The sequence below is a fragment of the Lygodium microphyllum genome, chromosome 27 (assembly GCF_053477565.2).
Source record: "Lygodium microphyllum isolate KBCC chromosome 27, Lygodium_microphyllum_v1.1.10, whole genome shotgun sequence".
NCBI classification, from domain to species: domain Eukaryota; kingdom Viridiplantae; phylum Streptophyta; class Polypodiopsida; order Schizaeales; family Lygodiaceae; genus Lygodium; species Lygodium microphyllum.
The window spans coordinates 77,304,816-77,320,647 of NC_141161.1; the positions used below are offsets into that span (position 1 = coordinate 77,304,816).

The 15,832-nt window shown below is 42.5% G+C and overlaps 1 protein-coding gene across 4 annotated transcripts in view; it reads left to right on the plus strand.

Annotated features, from left to right (window-relative positions):
• The window catches only part of LOC148012489 (zinc ion binding protein), a 155,906-nt gene that overhangs the window by 47,901 nt on the left and 92,173 nt on the right, over window positions 1-15,832 (plus strand). The gene's annotated exons all lie outside the window — the stretch shown is intronic.

Here is a 15,832-nt window from a genome sequence, read left to right on the forward strand (position 1 = left end):
TTTCATATGGCCCTAAATCTCACCATAAGAATTTTTCTGCAGCCATTTACTTCCTTTAGTTGGTTAGTTTACTTCTAGAAAAAGAGCAAACAAGAAAGAACAGTGGGATGGATGTAATAGTCTTTAAACAAGTTTTATAGCGAGGTAGAAAGGCAAGGGCAGCCAGTTTGGAAATGCTTCGCAGAGTTTTGGAAGTTCAGGCTCTTCATAGAGCAGTAAGAAACAGAGGGACACGTAAGCTAAGAAGCGCAAGTGTTACTATTGTAAGAAGCCAGGTCATTACACAACAAAATGTAAGTAGCGCATAGCCAAGGAGAAGGAGTCAGGGATGTTTGTTTTTGATGCACCTTCTACTACTACAGAGTCCACGTCTTTTGTTGTAGACCGTGACTACTATTTCTACACTTGCAGTTATGACTCTTCTTGGGTTGATAGAGCATTTATTGTTGGAGGGCTTAGCTAAGAGGAATGGAAGTTCGAGGAGTGAGCATAAGAGTGTGAGAGTGTGATGACTGGAGAAAGAAAGAAAGAAAGAAAGTTATATTAACGTCTACAACAGGCCAAGTTAGCCTATGAGACCAAAACGTTGCATACAAAATGTTTGGGAGATTTCAAAAGTCCCAATGAAGCTAACGTTTATGGTATGTTGAACTAAATTGAGTGGGTACAAAATGATATCTAGACTGGATACAGTCTAGAGGTACTCCCATTGCGGTGTGGAACTGCTCCTGGAGTGTTCATCCTAGGATGTCCCACATGGGTCGGTCTAACATGGAGAGACTAAAGCGGCGGGGTAGGGCCCTCTGGTGGCGGCGTAGTATCCCTTGTATCTTCGACATGTGTCTTTTGCGGGGACGGGGGCCGGTGGGGGGGGAGAGAGAGAGAGAGAGAGAGAGAGAGAGAGAGAGAGAGAGAGAGAGAGAGAGAGAGCAGAGTCAAGTACCATTCGATAAGAGTGTACTAAGTATGTGTTGGTACACAAACTTCAAAGAATAAAATGTATTTATACTTGGGGCACGTAAGGGTGCATTCACATGTACAATGTGCGTGTACTATACATGGAGGTTAAACCATGCCTTTATCCCAACAACCTCCCACTTAAAGATCCGATGTGAACCTCTAACCAACTCCCACTAGTTGTATGGAATGCTCGTACTGAGCTTTGCTTAGACTTTTAGTGAGAACATCTGCAAGGTTGTCTTGTGTTTTGTTCTTGGTCAATGTGATTTGGCCATCTTCCAGAATCTGTTTGATGAAGTGATATCGCACATCTATATGCTTTGTGCATGAATGATACATGGCATTCTTAGCCAGATACACAACACTCTGGCTATCACATCCCAAAAATTCAGTATCCATAAACATGCCGATATCCTCTGTAAGTTTGCTCAACCATATAGCTTCCTTAGAAGCTTCAGTAGTTGATATGTATTTAGCTTCAGTGGTACTGAGTACAACGATGTTTTGTAATTTGGAGCACTAAGAAACAACCCCACCAGCAACTGTGAAGATATACCTGTTGGTGGACCTACGAGTGTCCAAGTCATCTGCCATGTCTGCATCACAGTAACCCTGCAAACTAAGTGCACCCTGCCCATGGTAAATACACATTCTTTGTGTACCCTTTAGATATCGAAGAATACACGTGACAGCCTCTCAATGTGTTTTGGTAGGATTTGACATAAACTTGCTAACTCCTCCCATTGCATGAGCAATGTCTAGATGAGTAGCAACCATAGCATACACAAGAGAGCGACAAGCTGATGCATAAGGGACTCCTTTCATAGCATTTGCTTCAACGTCATCTTTTGGGCTGTTGGCTTTGGTAAGCTTAAGATAAGGAGGTAAGGGTACCCCAAAAGGCTGCTTTAGCCATGTTAAGTCTAGTACCTTTTCAATGTACTTTTCTTGAGATAAAAACAACAATTTCTGCGTTCTATCTCTACGAATCCTCATGCCCAAAATATGCTCTGCATTCCCCAAATCTTTCATGGAGAAGGCTGATTTCAGGTGATTTTTGAGAGCATCTGAAACCAGCCTTCCTTCTTGGAATGGGTGGTGATAACCTGATTTAAGAGTTAATTACAGCAATAACTAAATGCACATAAAATGAAATATACACTTTACCATAACATTCTTGGACAGTAGACACCCTGTTGGCCCCAAAATTGGCGCCCCTTGCGGCATTTCTTTAGCTTTCATTCAATTGGAAGGAGTACAACTTGAGATTCTTCAATCTCCTCCTACTAACCAATTGCTCTTGATGTCATAAATGTCCAGCAAGCCTTTTGGGTCATTTGCCCCTTGTTTTCCCCCAGGACTTCTTCTCCAATTTGACCCTTGGCTGGCCAAATGCTGTCCCAAATCAATTCGGGATGGGATTGCTTTTGAAATCCCTTGATAATCTTCAATTATCAGCTGCTGATTTCAGTCCCTTGAGCCTTCAATCTCTGGCACAGATCCCAAGGTGGCTACTAAATCCTAATTTCTGTTGTAAATTAGGGTTTACTGCAGAAATTACAGATCAGCCCACCAAAAATGACTGGGATCTCCTCCGAATGGTTAAGAATTGTTGAGAATGGCTGGGCATAGGCTAAAGGAGATGAGAGAATGCTGTAGAGAGAGAAAATTTTGAGATTTGTCGCGAAGAACTGACCAAAATCAGCAACAAGTGCCTTGCTGTATCAGCCCCAAACGGATGCATCAACAACAATAGGAGCATCAGAGACTGTGATCTTCAGGAGAAAGTGCATCAGCACAATTGCCAGCTTCCCAAGGTCAAGAATATGCAATCTCCATCACCAAAATGGTCTCCAATGGCTGGGAATTGGCCCCAAAAGCTGGCAGCAACAGTCCAACATCTCTTTCCAACAGCTCCAAAATGAAAAAACAAGATTTTCCTCTCCCTTTAGCCCTATTTAGCCTTTCCCCCACTTGCATGGGAAAGTTTTGCCAAGTGGCAGTTTTCTTAATCCATTTTCAGCAATTTCCAGCCATTTAATTAATTTTCAGAATTATTTAGTTCTGAAAATTAATTCAGCCCTTAATCCATGCCGAGAAAATTGACCTTGCCCATCCAAAAATTAATTGGCTAGGCCATTTGCAACCCAAAGTGGTCCCATGCATTAACTGACCCTTGGACAAGCATTAATCCATTAATTAATGCCTAGTCCCTAGTGTCACCACTGACACTTAATGGCCATTTAATGGTCCTAGGGGCAAACTGACACCAAAATTCACCTAGAATCTAACAAGTGTAACTTGTTACAACTTTTGCCTTTGACACCCATCTTTTTCACAGGGTCCTTCGGTCTTCAACTGTGAGAAAGTAGCTTGCACCTCACATGTGCAACACATTTGCATCTTTTAATTGCACATTTGACTAATCCTTTAATCAAATGTCAATTAAACATAAGCAAAGGATCAAATTTTCACATCCTCGTGACAGACCACCCCCTTGAAATCCTTGCAATCGTCCTCGATTGCACTGTAATGTGTCAAAGCAAACAATACTGCACTGGAATTTTCACAAGGCATCATAGTCAACACAACATTGGCCACTGCTGACTAACTATCTCATATGCCCACCATTTGCTGAAAATTTCCAGCCAGCATAAACATAGCATAAAGCTCAATAATAGTCCAGAACTGTTGCCAGAAGTCAATCCCTTCCTTTTGTGCATACCCTTTGGCAACCAGTCTTGCCTTGTACTTGGGTTTCCCGTCAACTGTCTTTACTTTGTACACCCATTTGTTTGAAAGTGGCTTTCTTCCCTTGGGCAATGACATAAGATCTCAAGTATTATTTCCATACAGAGATTTAATCTCTTCCTGCATAGCTAGCTCCCACTTATTGCAGAATTCACATGACTTGGCCTCTTTGTATGTAAGAGGCTCACCCTCATCTGTAAGCATCACATAATGCAAGGACGGGTCAAACCTATGTGGTTGCCTTCTTACGCGTGTAGACCTGCGTACCCAATGATCAACATTTTCAGGAATTGGGTCTATATCTGGATGTATATTATTTTTAGCATTTATTGGCTGCTGTAAGCCATTTTCAGCATGCTATTCATGCTGTACAGCACCTTCATTTCCATTACCAGCACCTGCATTTTCATAATCAGCAAACGTATCTTGCTGTCCATGGCCTCCTTGTGCTTCTATTTATTGTCCATCATCATCTGGCTCAAAAATAACTTGCTGATCATCAGTTTCAGCGTGTGGTACAGCACCATGAGGCTCATTTTCTGAAGTAATAGGTGGTTGCAAACTCTGAAACTTCACCTTTTTCAGATCTTCATTAGAGGCTAAAGTGTCTTTCAACAATTTTGCCTCATTAAACACAACATTACAGTTGTGAAGAATTTTCTTGGACTGAGGTAACCACACTCTGTAGCCAAATTCACCCTCATCACCATAGCCCATGAAAATGCATTTGGTGGATTTTGGGTCAATTTTGTTCCTCAGCTCATCCCTAACATGCACAAAAGCATCGCAACCAAATATGCGTAAATGGTCATATGAGGCCGATTTGCCGGACCAAACCTCCTCAGGGATGCCATTATTTAAGGACCTATTTGGAGAGCGGTTGCAAATATGAACCGCGGTTTTGAGTGCCTCTCCCCAAAATTCATGAGGGAGATTAGCAGTGGATAGCATGCACCGCACTCTCTCACATAAAGTCCTATTATATCTTTCAACCATCCCATTTGAAGGACTGTAAGGAGCTATAAGCTCCCTCTTAATACCATGCAAGTCACAAAAGGACTTGAATTTAGTTGATGTGAACTCACCCCCATTATCAGTTCTCAGGCATTTCAGCTTTTTACCTGTCTGAGTGGTCACAAATGCATGAAAAGTTTTAAAAACAGCAAACACTTCACTTTTCTTTTTCAGCAAGTATACCCAAATCTTCTTGGAATAGTCATCAATAAAGGAGACAATATATGCAGCACCACCCAATGATTTCACGGGCATACTACATACATCAGAATGCACTAAGTCCAAGACATTAGACTTACAAGAGACACCAGAGTAAAATGATTTTTTTATTTTCTTTCCAAACTGACACTCATTACAAAAGTCAAGTTTAGAACCTTTTCCATCAACCCTCTTCAAAGAGGTAAGGACATCAAGTTCTTTTTGGCTCATATGGCCTAATCTCTTATGCCATAACTATAAGTGGCTGCAAATTTCAGCAACTGCCAGAAACTTGCCATTCAAGGCTTTATAGTGCAAACAATACAAAGTGCCCTTCTTGGTTCCTTTTGCAATTAGCATGGAACCCTTTTTCACTTTCCACAAACCACCACCAAACAGTGTGGTGTAGCCATGCAAGTCAAGCTGACCAATAGATAGTAAACTCTTTTTAATGCTAGGCACATATCTGACATCTTTCAACACAAGCTCTTGACCATTGTCTAAAGACAAGTATACAATGCCAATCCCATCAATGCTGCAAGCATGGTTATTTCCAAGATACATCTTTCCATAATTGCCTGTATTGAACATAGCAAAACACTCTAAGCAAGGAGTTACATGGAAAGAGGCACCAGAGTCTACAATCCAAGTCTGAGTGACACCATGATCAATTGACAAGAGTGCATCAATCACATCAGTGTTGGTAATCTGCATAGCTTGCATGTGACATACAAGGGCATCATAATCAACTGCACATAATACATCAGCCTCTGTATCTGAAAGCTCCTCTATGACCACACTAGAGGCCACATTGGCCTTTCCTTTGCCTTTGGTTGCCACAGATGCTTCTGTCTTATCTTCCTTCTTCTTTTTATCTCTTGTATTCTTCTTTCTCTCTTGTTTCCTCTTGTAATACCCGCAATCAAGTTTCTTGTGGCCCTTCCGACCACAGTGATAGCAAGTAATGTCACTCTTTTCCTTATCTTTGCTCTTGCTCCTGTTACTTTGTCCTGTATTTGCATTTTTCTTTTCAGCCCTGCCTCTTACATTATAAGCTGAGTTGCTGCCTTCTCCACTAGACATACGTCTAATTTCTTCATTCACGATAGAACCCCTCACCCCTTTATATGAGAGATTGGGGTTATTGCTGAGTGAAACCACCAAGGTCTCCCAAGAGTCAGGCAGTGTCATGACCAAAAAGATTGCCCTCAACTTATCATCAAAGTCCAAATTTGCATCTTTGAGCTGATTTAGAATCCTTGTAAATGCACTCAAGTACTTAGTTGGAAGCTTTGACTCATCCAGTCGCATATTCACCAACTTGCGCGTTAAATGCACTTGATTAATAGGTGTGGTGATCTCATAGGTTGTTTTCAGCTTGTCCCATATTGCATAACCTGTATCTAAACCCTTAATGTCAGTCAAGATGTCATCAATGATACCCATCTTAATGTAAGCCATAGCCTTTTTGTTTACTCTGGCCCAATGTGCATCAAACATTAATGGGGGTTTATCTTCCTGGAAAGCATCCTCACAATCCTTTAGAAATAAAATGCCCTGCATACGGTCTTTCCAAAGGTCAAAGCCATGACCATCAAACGGTTTGATCTCCATCAAACTCTTGATGTCTGAATTGGAAGAAGTTGCAGCCATTTTATCACGAACACAAGAGTAAATGTACTAAACTGTAGAAGTACAAGCTGAGTCAGCAAAATACATTGCTGTTCTTTCTCAACCAGAAATAAATCTCTGTTGTTTGTACATGAACTAGCCACCACACGGGCAAGAAATGCAGAAATTTACCAAATTCTGCACAAATCGCCAAAATTTCAAGTCCAAAATTGCATAAATGTTAGCCAATCTAACCCAGCTGAGAAAAACTTTGCCAATACATGAAAAGCCTCAAATTTCTGGGATCCAATGTCAAGAAATTTTGCTCAAAGGAGCACAATTTTGACTAATTTGGCAAAATCCCCAAATTAATTGAGGTCACCACACGCAATATTTGCAAATGCTGACTTCAAAATTACTAACAAGCATAAGCAGAGTCAATTCTAGGAAAAGCCCAAATTTCTAGCTCAATTTTACACAGAATTGGCAACTGTTCTTTGACGCGTGAACCCCCCACCAAGAGTAAGTGATGGCTGAAAGGATTAAGGGGAAGATTATATATATAACTTTATATGACTTGACGTGGGTCCATTGACCCGTCAGGTCAGGTCGCGTGGCCTGTTTGTCGATGACTGGCCGTGACAGTCTGACGTCGCGTCGGCTGCTACCTGGCCCCTTCCATGTGCCACTGCCCATTGCTGCCGGCAACCAACATGCCTGGTCGCTTTTCCCGCACGCGTGGACTTCTACGTGCTATCAGCCCAATACGCCACTTGTTGTGTGCCTGGTGAACTGTCTGTCACCACACCAAGTTGCTTGAACTACTATCTGTGTTAGTCCACGCCCGCTTGTTGGATGTCGTCCCCTGGTGGAGACTAGTCACGTTGGTCAGTAGTATGGTCGCCCGACTCCAATCTGGTCACGAACTCCAGTTGATCGTTATGTGGAAAACTTGGATGTAGTCTATGCAAAAAATTAATATGCCCTTTAGAGATTGCAAGAAAAGCAAAAGAGGGCAATTGATTGCCACAAACGTGCTTTGCTGTTTCTAGAGGGTGATTCTGTATTGCTACGTTTTGAAAAGGCAAGGGTGAAAAGGATGAAAGGAAGAGAAAGATTGTATCTGAAGTTGAGTATGAGATACCATGGGCCCTTCTAGGTATTAGAGAAGATCAGTGATGTGGCATATCGGCTGAAATTACCTCCACATTGGTAGATACACAATGCCTTTAGTGTCAGTTTGTCAAGGCCTTTTCAAGGTGATGTACTTGAGGATATGTGTGCTGAAATTCAGCTTGAGGTTGAGGAGCTGGATGAGATTTTGATAATTGAGTAGATTTTGGCACATAAGGAAAGAAAGGTCAAAGGTAAAGTTTTCAGAAGATACTTGGTGAAATTTCAAAATTATTCACCAATGGATGCTAAATGTATTGAAGAGGATGACTTGGTAGACCATCCTCAGTTGTTGCAGCTTTACCTAGATGCCTTTCAGTTAGAGACGACTTTAGTTCGGGCTCTATCAGGTTCAACACAGCAAGGGTCCGGATTATTGCTTGATACTCAAGGGGAAGGTAGTACTTCTACTTCTCTAGTTATGGACAGCTCTCATATGTGGTGGATCTGAGATGCATTTAGCATGCATCCAAGATATTGCGCTGATAGTATGTTTGCCATGAGGTCACTACTTAGCGTAGTGGTCACTGTGAGATGTATGCAGATGAGTATGAGTTTCACCCAAGTATTGGGACTATACTTTTGTATCAGCTTATGATCAAATTGTCATGAATTTTGCTTGAATTTTAAGACAAAAATTATGATCAGTTTCAGCTCAGTTTTTGATTAGCTTGAGAATCCTTTATGGTCAATTTTGGGAGGAGTTTGCATCAATTTTTGCATTGATTATTGGTCAGTTTTTGCAATGAGTTTATGATCAGGTTGGGGTCACATTTGCAGTATTTTGTGATCATTTCTCAGATTAGCAGGTGATCAGTTTATGGTTAGATTATGCTCAGTTTTCAATGGTTTACATTTGGTTCCATGGACAACAGTATATGTTATGATGCCATTGATGTTTTAGCCATGGTTTATGTTTGGTTATGCTATGCTATGGTTTGGTTTGGCCAGATGAGTTAAGCTCATGAGAAATAGACATATCACATGATAATTTGGCAATGTTGTTAAGATTCTTTGTGAGTCTTATGTTATGTTATGATTGGCTGGTAATTTTCAGCATGTGTTGGGCATATGGAATGGTTGAGTCATAGTGTGCAATGTTGTGCTTTGATGGCTTGTGGAAATTTCAATCCACTATTTTGCTTTTGATGCATCTGACGGTGCAATTGAGGACAATTGCGAGGATTTTAAGAGGGAGGGCTGTCATGAGGACATGTATTTTTGAAACCTCACTTAACATGTGGATTAATTTTTAATCACATGGTTAAGTAAATGTTTCATATGTGAGGTGTAAGTGGAGTTAGAGTAAATTTACGAGCCTGGGACCTGAGGAAATGACGGAATGTGAAAGGCAGAAGTTGGATATAAGTTATGCCGCACAAGTACTTGGTGGTATCTATTGCTAGTAGTTGGCCTAGGTTATTCATTTAGCTATAAGTGTCAATTGGTGACACCAGAGAAGTGGCGTTTAATGGTACTTAGCACCAATGTGATGGGGTCAAAGTTGGTGCAGAGACACTCGGGAATGGAAGTTGCCCAGCTAATTTAATTATTGGCCAATCAGATTATTTTTTAGGGCACCAAAATAACTATTAGATTAATTTTTAGAATTTAAAGATTGAAAATTAATATTTAATTATGGATAACGCTGGAAAAACCATTTGGGAAGGCTGCTACTTGTCAAAAATGCCCATACAAGACTAAAAAACGTCTTTTAGAGGCTGGAGAGAGGCATTTTAGTGTATTCAACGTATAAGAGAGGAAGGAGATGCTGGTTTGATTTGTAGCCATTGGAACAGTAGGTGACATCATCTACAAGCTGTTGAGACAAGGCAGCAACAATCAATGGCTGATTTTCTTTAGTTCTTTGCATGTACATGCTATTGAGATAGGGCAGCAACAGTAAATGACTAATTTTCTTCAGTTCTTTGTATCTACAAGGTGTTGAGATAAGGGAGCGGTAGTAAATGACAAATTTTCTTCAGTTCTTCACGAAGAAAGTCTGAATTTTCTCTATTCTCAACATTGTCTCTCATCTCCCAGCCTTTCTACTGCGTTACTCCGAATATTACAGCATTGAGTTCACCAGAGGTTGAGAAATTTCAGATTTCTTTTCTGTAAACCCTAATCTGTAGAGGAGAAATTAGGATTTAGCAGTAGCCTAGGGAAGCCTGCCAGAAATTGGAATCTCCAAGACTTGGATTCAGCAGGGTAGAAGCTATTTTTTCAGTGAAATTGAGATGGAGGGACGAGCAAATCATTAAATTTGGGGCATTTTCCATCTCCATGAAAGCGGGTGAAGGCCAATTGAATGCCCGAAACAAGGGGCAAATCAGATTGAAGACTTATTGGCAATTTTGGACAGCAAGGGGAGCTTGATTTCCGAAATGGATTGGGAGGTTCCCATTATACATAAACTGCTTAAATAGATACCGAAAAGGGCGCTAGTTTTAGGGCCAACAGGGTATCCATTGTCCAAGATTGTAAGTTAATTTGCATTTTTCAGTTTTGTAATAAACGTTACTACTGTAACTAAGTTGTAATTAGGGAATTACCACCCATCCACGGAAGAAAGGTTGGTTTTATTGTCCATCAGTATACTATTGCATATACTCCACAGGGAATGGGTTTGCAGAGAGGAAGAATTAGTCACTCATGGAGATGGCCAGATATATGTTGAAAGCTAAGAGTTTGCTACATGGTTTTGGGATGGAAGTAGTTATGTATGCTTGCCATGTTTTGAATAGGTGCCCTACTAAGGCATTAAAGAATGTTACGCCTTTTGAGGCTTGGAACAATCGAAAACCTTCTGTTGGGCATTTTCTTACTTTTGGGTGTCTTGCGTATGCTCATATTCGCAAAGTACTAAGAAATAACTTGAACAAGAAGGCCATTAAATGCATTTTTGTAGGGTATAGTAGTGAGAGTAAAGTATATAGATTGTATGATCCTTAAAAGTATGGATGGTGGAGCTATTCTTGATGTGAAGACTCACATCATGGCCTTTGCTGGTCACTCTTTCCAGCGATGTACACTGATTATCACTCGTGAGTCTTTATTGTCCGTTTCTTCTTGGAGAATTAGGGCCTTATCCATTGTAATACGAGCATACAAAATTCATGGTGGCACATTCTTAACTTTGATGCCCACTTTTCAACACCTTCCTCCTTTTTGGTGCATCATTTGGTTTGTCCTTGGTGCTTGGTTCTTCGAAAGGTTGCATTGGCTTCTTGCCGAGGATCGCTCAATGGCTAACTCTTCTCAGCTAGAGCTGCTCGCTATGTCACCATTGCTCTCTTGGGATGGGAAATAGGAGGATCGCCCCAAATTTATCTATATGGTGTGCTTGGGTTTTTGACTTTTGTTTGCTGATGCCACTCTTATCAACCATGGGTCTTCATGTCCTTGTGCACTGTTAGGAGACTTTATTGGATTCCTCGTGGGTATCGTGAGTTGTGGGGTCAACTATACTGGATGTTGTAAGTTGTGCAACCCTTTCTTGTCCCTGTTCTTGATTGTCCTTGGTAGGACTGGGATCTTCCTGGCCATCTTAACCTTCAAAAGGCTTCAGCTAATCAGGTTAATCATCTCATGATTAAGAATCATCATTGACTGGTTGATAAAGCCAAGCGACTTGGGGTATGCATAGATCTAAGGTTTGGTGGAAGATGATTGCGATGGAGGGATGGCTAAATAGGACACCCTTTAAATGCAAGGTCTTTCTTTGGTGAGTGATCATTGGTGGGCTGCCTCTCACCTTGGCTCTTTCAAAACACCGAATATCGAATGGCAGTTGCTTCTTTTGCATGACCACTGTGGAGTCATCACGTCATCGATTTATCTCTTGCCCTTTAGCTAGGAAAATTTGGACTTTCTTGTCAGATGTTTGGAGAATTATGGCTGGTCCATTGCTGCATCCCTCTGATTGGGGTTTTTCCCGGCTCAAATCTACCCCACTGTAGCAACTTGTGAAGCTTATGTTTCATTGTCTCAGATTTTGGGGTTGTTGGGATAATTGGGTCACCTGGAATGCTTTTATCTTCAATTCAGCTGTAGGTGTTCAAGGACATATTACTAGAATCAGGTGTCTCTTGCATCAGTAGTTAGATCTTATCTAGTATGTTGATCTCCTTCTTCAGGAGGATTTAATACCTTGGCATATGGTAATTTCCTCTCTTCACTTGCTGTGACTTTGCATCTTTTTTTGCATGATGGCCTAGAGTCATCCTTCATCTTGTAATCTTGTACTTTTTTCGTAACTAATACAATTACCTATTGAGAGAGAGAGAAAGAGAGTAGGGCCTCACACCTTCCGTCAGCGCAAGGTCTGTTTTTCCCTGCTTGAGCCCTGCCCTCGGCCACTTGTGAACAACCGCTCGACCTGTCCTGCATTTGGTTTCCCTGGCTTTGACCAAAGCGGGGTCTCATTTTGTCTTGCTTGTCCTGTCGATTCGTCTCCTGCCCCTGACTTCCAGATGCTTGTCTTCCGCCTGCACGAGCGTGCTCAGTCCCAGCTCCTGGTAATCAGCGTCGACCTAATCTGACATCCCTGCTCTGCGCCTAAAAGCGAGGGTGCGACGATCTGCTCTAATCCGGGTAAGACAGATTGTGAGTGATAGAGATTGTAAAAGGCCTGTTTAAATTGAACAACAAAGTATAGATTGGGGCTTAAACGTCGCAAGATGTTGGTTGAAGAACCAGACTTGTGTGCTCTGAATTCACCTCAGCAAAAGGCTTAGGCCTCGTGCTCTCAAACTAACGAGTCTTTTCAGTTTATGCTGGCCTCTGCCAATCATCTGATGTCGGAATATGGTCAAGATAATGAGGGTAAAGCGAGTTCTTTACCACGAGGGGAACATGTGGTCGCTGTTATGGGTGCTGATCTGGTTCTACAGCAGACTGTTGCCTTCCATGAGAAGGCTGCCATCTTTTACTTTACGGGAAGGACCCCATTGATCACTAGTATCCATGCATGGTTGCTATCCATGCTTGCCAATGTGGAGATGTGTTAGGATGATGTTTTAAGGCAACGCTTGGCATCCCTTGTGGAAGAGATCTATGTTGGCCCGAGGGGTTTTTTTGAGGTCCTCTTCCACTCCCCGGAAGTGTGTGCTCATATTATGCAACGTATCTTGTGTTTCATGGATGGTGAGTTAGTCCATATGGTTCCTTGGAGGCCTATGGCCGAATTTCAGGAGATATTGAGGCAAGCATGCCCAATTTGGAGCGAGGTGGTTGATTTTCATGCCCATCTTTGGCGACTTCTTCCCTTTGTTTTGAGATCTCTTGGCGAGGTGTTGGTGGAGCCCGGTTGGCCTCCCGTAAGAGGAATGGGGCGTGCATGCTTTGGGATACAGGGAAACCTCGCCTGACTAAAGTTTATTTTTAGGTTCTAAGGTTGCAAACTTTGGTCTATGAGCTCAAATGGGGCACATTTGCTGGACACTGTTTCAGTTATGGACAATTGGGACATTTCATTTCAGAATGTGATAGAAGCCAGGAGGTAATGCAACCATCTTTGGATCGTGATTTGGATAGGCATGACCATCTTTCCCAGCAAAATGGCTCAATAGCTTGAAGCTGCTTCTCAACAGATTGTCTAGCAGGGACAGTTAGATGGAAAGAAGGTTGCTTCTCAAGCCGGAAATCAGTGTGTATCCTTCGGTGGGTTAGAACTTGTCTCCTCAGGATAACTTCTGGGTTATGGTGGTTTGCCGTAATGCTAGACAGGAGCCTTGGTCTGCTCATGTTCACCTAGCTTCCTGGACTATTACTCGGATGTTTCAATGCCGAGGTAGGGGGTTTTATATGAAACCTTAATTTGCAGATGGTGTTAATGAAAAAAGGGTCTTTGATACTGCTTTTCCCTTTGATTCGCGAGGGAGGATGGTGCCTCCTCGAGATGTTTTCCGTGCCCAGCAACAACAGTTTTCTTCTCGTACTTCGATTGCTAGTTTGTAAAGAGCAGATCTGGTTGATGTGATTGGAAGCTTTAGCTTTTCCGGATTTTCAACCTTCGTTTGTTTGAGGGTTAACATTACCCCCCTCCTAGACGAGTGTCAGTCCCATGGCACTCACTGTCGTAGGTAGCAGGCTTTAGCATGCATCGAAAACGTGGGTGGCAAGGACGTTTGTGGTTGCCATGGATGAGTGTTGGTAGTGGTGGGGAGGAAGGTCGTTGGGGGCACGTTGGTGGTTTAGGTGATTGGTGGTAGGGCTGTTCTTTGTGGGGATTGCACTGATGGAGTACAAGTGGCGGTTTGTTGGGGATTCTACACATGACGATTCTTGGCGGGCTTGCAGGATGATAAAGGATAGGCATTCAGAGTTGAGTGTCGATGAAGAGCGAATGACACCTTCGTTGGAGTCTTCAATACCTGCAATTGAAAACCTCTTATAGGTGGTCTCTCCTTGGAGGTAGTACTAGTTTTCTCCATCGTGCACAAGACATAGTTTAATTAGTTTGGGAGACAGGCCGAACTCTAAGCAAGCTGAGAGTATTGTCCTGCACTTGAGAACCCAAACTGTGTATATACTTCGGTGCAGATATTATGTGAGTGCTCGTGCATACTTAGATATTACGTAGGTAGAAGACCGTGGGCTGGTTTCTCGTAACAAGTGTAGATGAAGCAAAGTTGTCCATGTTGAGAAGAAATACACGTGAAGGTGTATGCGATCCTTTGCATTGTGACTGCACGACGTAACATAATTGAACACAGGAACACTAGCTGGTAGCTATTGGACCTACGTGATGAGGACAGTGTACTTTTCATGGCCATTCGTGCGGTGCTTACCACAATTGATTGCAATGGTATTAAGGCAAAGTGCAAGAGGGAATCGTGTGAATGGGTCAGGGTGATAGGTCTAACCATAGGCGAGACAAGCTCCCCAGGTATGTCCTGCCCTTGATGTGCCCTGAACAATTGTGGGTGATGCTAAGGGGCTAGGGAACTAGGGACGGAGCCAGTTGACCAAGGTCACTGGACGTACCTAATTTGAGGACCTCTAGGTGCTATGCTATGATCGTGGGTGCTTTCTATCTTTTCGTTCTTTCCTTTCCTTTTTTCCTTTTCTGTTTGCTTTTTTTGTTTCTTTTTTTTATTTTTTTATTTTTATTTTTATTTTTGACTTGCCTGAGTACAACCATTGCAATATCTTGAGGCTATCAGCCTTTCGATGGGTTGGGAAATGTCAAGCTTCGAAGGCTCAAGAAATGGATATTACAGTGATGATTGTGCTCTAGCCTCGTTGTTAGAGAAGTAGTTGTTGAGATGGGGAGATACACTTGAGATATTGCAAACCTCTTTGCGACACGCGATATCGGTACAATTGAGGTAACAACTGTCATGAGCCAACTGTAGAGCTTGACCCTGAAAGAGAGCGTAGCCCATGACTATGCTTTGGGTCATGCGATGTGGGCACTTGCAAGGGTGATTTTTCGCGTTCGGCAGTGTGGCTTTGTCGCGGTTCTTTGTGAGGTTGGTGGTCTTGCGGTGACTTAGGCATTGAACACGTTCGCACGAAGACCTATGCCATCCTGCATCCACTTGTCACTTCACGAGAGTATATGCAAGTCGTATGCATCAAGTGCAACGAACAAATGCAATCATGTCAAGATATTACTTTTTCAAAATCCTATGATGTTGATTGTGATGCCTATTCCGGTGCTTGTTAAAGACGTGGCATATATTAGCGATAGGTAAGGGAAGTGTGTACAAGTGGGGAGCTTGCCCCTTTAATCATTAAAGACAAAAACATATGCTAGGATGGCCTTTGTTAAGTTGCTTATATATCATAGGGGCTACTTGATTTGCACGAGGCGGGGTGAGTCCGGGTGGTCAGGCAACTGAGGCTCTGCTGGTGAGGGGCTCGTGTGAGGTTGGGCAGGGAAGATGTCGGCCGGGACCTGAATGGTGTAGTCTTTGGCCGCAACCGTTTCTAAAATGCTTTTGAATAATGCATCTAATTCTTCGTTGTCTCGAGCTGCCCTCTCTGCTTTCGAGCACCTGGTGCTCGAGCGTTTGTTGGGGGCCCGCACAACTGGTGCTGCCACGCCTTGTGTGCTCCCTTGAGCTCCTATTTCCCTGGCCTAGGGATTTTTCGGCCTACGTCTGGGGCGGTGTCA